The following is a 5,644-nucleotide window of genomic DNA, read 5'->3' on the forward strand; positions in this document are numbered from 1 at the left end:
ATGTTATCGCCCTCAAGCTTTTCACAAATAAATAAGTACTAACCATAAATGGTTGGGGAAATTAGGAAAATAGGGTACTCAACCTATTATGACATTGAGTCACTTTTGAACATGACACTTTTTCACTCCATCTCTGTGACTGTTAGGTTAGGAAATATGCATGTCTTTTTGTTTCATCACACCATATCAAAAGCATTCATATTCATTTTTGGGTCAATGTTTCCTACTCCATTTAGTGTCAATGATATGTTCAAGATAAGTCATTCAGTTGATATCTATTATGATACTCCTAAGCCGGCATTCATGTCTTTCGTTCCTAAACCAGTTCCACATCAACATCATTATGTCTCAAATCTTGATACTTGTTTCATGTCATTTATAGGGGATACATCAAGACCCTCCTATGATGGGTCACTTCCTGTCGACATCAGCTCATTATCTAGGAAGTTGACTTAGAAACTCCATTAGTAGTTTGGAGCTTGCATACATCAATGGAAAGTTTCCTCACTCTTGGCAACATGTTTTCATCATTGGTATTCAACCGAAATATTGTCTGGTGTTCGATTTCAACTCATTCATTCACATCATATGGATTGTACTATGGTACCTTGAGAACCATTAACATCATCGGTGGTTTCTCTCATGTTTGTTAATGGCTTACATCACTATCCGATAATCAAATGGTTTCTACCATGTTCAACTTCAACCCATTTATTTGCATGGTTAGACTCATACGTTGGACAATTGGGTGAACAAGGTAGAAGACCACAGGCTACGATTTCAAGATTAATACAAGATTACAGAGTATGATGGTTATGATCATACAAACAGTCATCCAAGCATGGGTTCACTCTCTGTAATGTTAGCATATGTGTTGAGTATGGGTATGCCTCCCTCAGAAAAGGTATCATGTTAAAAATGTATTGTAATAGATGATGATCTTGATCAGTTGTTCTTGATTTAGACGCGTCACAAGGTAAATAACTTCAGTCATGAGTTGTTGTTTCAGGCTTTGTACTCTACATGGTAATCTATTATAAGCCATTTGGTCACATCTGGTCAATAGGCCTGCAAACCATATTAATCAACATTCATGGACATGTTTTCATCATCCCTTCACAAAGTCCCCAAGCATGACCTTTCCAAAAATTCTAAGTTTCTAGGATTTATGGCTCAAAACCAATGCTTTTATCCCTAGCGCACCCTATCCCTTTATCCATGTGCATTCAACACTGGTTTCTCCCTTCTGTACCAGCACTGATCATCACTTTTTGCTCCCTTTAGTAGGTGCGTAGATTCTATAAATTCAAGAAAATAAAAAATGATTTTGAAGCCTCCTCTTCTCGAATTTTCCAAGGGTTGTTTTAACCATTTACCATGGATAAGAAGCTTGAATCCTATCTGATCCTAACTTGGATACTCCACCTGTTATCCCTTGAGCTCATCCTCCCATCATATGTGGATCTCAAGCCCATTAAGGTAAATCCTAAACTACCATCCCTCTCTTATAAATTCACTTCCATCCATAGCAGCAGGGTTGGCTTTTGGAGATTGATAGTGCCCCTATGTTGTTGCCTTGAACATAAAGGTTTGATCATCTTAATGAATTAGGGTTGACATTGAGGTGTGCTTTGTGACAAGGAAGTACAAGTCAACTTGGGGAGACTTCTACAAGATCAACTACCATTTATGGTTGTAAACTCTCTCTTATTTCTATTAATACAAAGGTTATCTTGTTTTCCTAAATTGTTCGTGTTATGTTTGCACTCATGTATTTCAAGGCCTTTTTGATTCATTGAATAGGGATGTGAGACTATGCTACTTGGCTGTTTTGGATCCTTTGCTTGTTTTAGTCATGTGTGTAGGTTCTAATTATAGCACATGGAGATATAATTGGACCTTACAAGCGAGGACGAAAGGAAAACTTGCATTTCTATAGGGAGGGAACTCAAGTCTTGCATTTATTCATGGCTAAAATTTTTTCCTTAAGCCTCATTAGTAGGGACCTTAGGATCTTTTGAGTGACCACTTCATCTTTGAGCTTGTCATCTATACCTTTGATCATGTTTTCAACTTCCTCAACTCTAAGGAATTATTCACCAATATTTTCATCCTCTCTCATTTTCAAGCTCTCAAACTTTTCCTTCACTTTTTCATTTCCTTCATAAGAGTCTATTTTGAAGTTTTTACTAGAAATCCTTTGTTTACTTGCAATGCATTAGCTTAACGAGCTCTTTCTCATTGAGTATATACATAATGGCATATTTTGCCTTCACATTATTAGGACCTATAGGAATAGTAACAAAATTTTTATAACTTTACACAATAGTTTCCTAGTGTTGGCTTAAGGGGGTCTAGACCCAGGTTTAGAGTTAGTTGCGCCAACTAACAAAACACTTCACCACTGGCCCTTTCAGCAACAACTCGGGTAGTGCAGGCTACAACCTCACCCGAAGCAGTATTGGGTGATGACATAACTAGGATTCTGCATCCAGAGGTTTGTGTGATGGGCTTCTGTTACTTCTAGGGCTTTAACGCGACCTTCGCAAACCCTAACCCTTAAAATACAGACATTACAACAAATTATAGAAACAGATTCTAACCCTATGTCAATTACCTTAAATCATTAAGTAAACTAGTAGATCTATTACTTTCATGCACCAGTTAAGTGTTTCTTTAGATAATTACAGAAAATAGAGCGAATACACAGAAAATGCATAAGTAAATAGAAAGTCATAGATACAACAATATGGCCCAAAAATAGTATTTATTATGATCAATCCTTCTATTACAAACCCTTTCTTCTCTATGCACACAGTTGTAGGGCCCCACGCACTCAGCTGCAGATTTACCAAGGTCTCTGCGCACACAACTGTAGGAGCCTTCCCCTTCACCTAAAGTACAGAAAAAAAAACTTTTTATGTCTTAGATCACTTACCCAAACATAGATATTTAATTCTTATCTGACCTCCTATGACTCACTATGAGTCCTTTATATAGATTCTTTTATTACAATACCATGGTGCACGAACCATGGGTGGGTCACAAAACATCTTTAACTAGTAACACACTAAGGGGCTTTGACCTTCCTAAATCCCCTTTGACTCCTACGACCTTCACGCTCCACTTCCTCAAAATGCAGAGACTTTAGATAGATAACAAAACCTTTTACAAAATTGACCCTAGGGGACCCTGTCTCAACAGGCCCCCAACACAAAGTCGTGACTTTTCCTCAATTCACTCTACTGGTGGTGCCTAGATCTTTGCCTATAGCTCACTGAATTCAAGCTTCAATTATTGGGCCTTCAACTACAAGGCCAATGGTCCTTTATGTTTGTTGCATCCCCTTTAGTTTTCCATGCACTGACAAGGTCAACTAACTGGCCTCATCCGCCTAAGGCTGCATCCTTGAAGATATGATCGCTTCCTTGCGACGCAGCTCATCAATTTCACTCTAGATGAGCTTTCCTTCCTGTAATCTAGCAAACCTTTTCATTGGTGCTAAGGTTCGCGCTGTCGACTTGATTTCATCAAATTGTCTCTGCTTCTCTCTGATGTCTGCTTCAATCTTCTGTAGAGTTGGATCCTCCTATAGTGAGGTCCATAATTCCATGGCCTATTCAAATAACTGAGTGCAGCCCTTGACTGCAGCTTCCAATATGGCCATTTCTTATTTGATAATAGCTTCGTGTTGCTCTCAGACTTCTGGGGGAGTAGTAGTTTGCAACTTTAATTGGAGCTCTGAGATTTTCAGCTACAACTCAAACTAGACCGTGTTCGGGTTAGTGAAGGGACATCTTGCGACTCTGTGCCTCATGTTGGATACATGCTCTATGTGTCGCATTATCACCTCTCAACTATCAACATAGTGTGTGTGCGCTAGCTCCTCGCGTTGGTGCACGATGGGTGTCTATGACTTGGGGAGCCCATCCCAATTATGGACATGTTGATTCATAGGATAATGAAGTTGCCATATAAGGTAGCGGGCCCTACCAAGGAGTTTGGAGGGAAAACCAAGGAAAAAGAATTAGCTGACAAAATAAAGAAAGAGTATGGCCTTGGTAAGAAGTCGTGTGGATCCTCTATCCGATCAATTCAGGACCAAGCAGTGCAGTTCACTACCCAGATTCTCACTACAAGAAAAAAAGACATTGGTGAGGGGCGAAAAATGTCACCATAAGCTCATTGGTGACGGTCAAAAGAGCCTTCATCACCAAAGGTGGCGTCGCCAAAAGTATAGGTGTTGTAGTGACATTCAAAGTTTGTCACTAATAATGATTTATAATGACAGATAGCGACCATAACCATTTCATATGAGCAATGGTGACGGACCATAGCCTCCGTCACCAAAAAATTAACGTCACCAAAGGTGGCGTCGCCAAAAGTATAGGTGTTGTAATGACATTAAAAGTCTGTTACAAATAATGATTTATAATGACGGATAGTGACCGTCACCATTTCATATGAGAAATGGCGACGAAGAATAGCCTCTGTCACCAAAAACTGAACGTCGCCAAAAGTATAGGTGTTATGGTGACATTCAAGGTTCATCACAAATATTAATTATAATGACGGATAGTGACTGTCACCATTTCATATGAACAACAAAGATTTATTGTGATGGATCTTTCATGACCTCGCTATTGATGCATATATATGATGACGTTCGTTGACTGTCACCAAAAACCACATTGCCAGAAGTATAAGTGTTTTGGTGACATTCAAAGTCTGTCACGAATAATGACTATAATGACAGAAAACAACCGTCACCATTTCATATCAACAAAAATGATTTTTGGTTACGGACCTTTGCGAGTCGTCACTATTGATGTGTATATATGGTGGCATTCGTTGACCGTCACCATTTCATATTTTGGTGAGGGTCAAAAAATGTGACCAAAGCTCCTTGGTGATGGTCAAAAGAGCCTCCGTCACCAAAAATTTATCATCACCATTCCATATGGATGTTAGGGCACGATGGAATCGAACCACCAACCTCCTGCTTGTAAAGCAGGTGCTCTTCCATTGAGCTAGCACCCTTTAAAGAATTAGACTTTTAAAAATTAGACCTTGAAACTTCATAAATTGTAAATTCTACAACTTTCAATAAATTAAAGTCTCGGCAATATTTTACTAAACAAGCAAAGCAACATCGAAGCTGCAGGTCCCTACCTAATGGTTATGGAAGTTATGAAAAGTGGGTGGAGGGAAAAATAATTATGTATAAGAGAATCAATATGTTCAGTTGAATACTCAATTAGAAGTGAAACTTTGAAAACATTTATAATCTATAAATGACCTATAACTAGAAAATGCACCAAATATTGCAATGGAAATGTAATAAGTGGATAGCATATGGAAAAATAACATTGATGAAGACAGATGCAATATGTTGTAGGTTGAGTGAAAGAAAAATCTCAGTATTGTTGTTGTTTGGTGTTTAGATATCTAAATGATATATAAACTTATGTGCAAATGTAGCACGGATCTCTGGAAACCATTAAAGACATATGATAAAAAAATTATATATATATATATATACCCTTTACATAAACCAACATGCAATTTGGAAATTCAAAAGTCTGCACTCAAAACATGACAACAACCAACAAATAAAAGAAATTGACTTGGACATAAAGCAATA

General features: G+C 38.1%; 1 non-coding gene across 1 annotated transcript; it reads right to left on the minus strand.

Moving 5' to 3' along the window:
- Positions 1–4,968: 4,968 nt before the first annotated feature.
- On the minus strand, positions 4,969–5,040 carry TRNAV-UAC (transfer RNA valine (anticodon UAC)). Its single transcript has one exon. It is a non-coding gene; the product is annotated as a tRNA-Val (tRNA).
- Between the last annotated feature and the right edge of the window lie 604 nt (positions 5,041–5,644).

This window comes from Pinus tabuliformis, chromosome 1_1 (genome assembly GCF_031772625.1).
Source record: "Pinus tabuliformis cultivar Carrire ecotype Pingquan chromosome 1_1, CPIR1, whole genome shotgun sequence".
NCBI lineage: Eukaryota > Viridiplantae > Streptophyta > Pinopsida > Pinales > Pinaceae > Pinus > Pinus tabuliformis.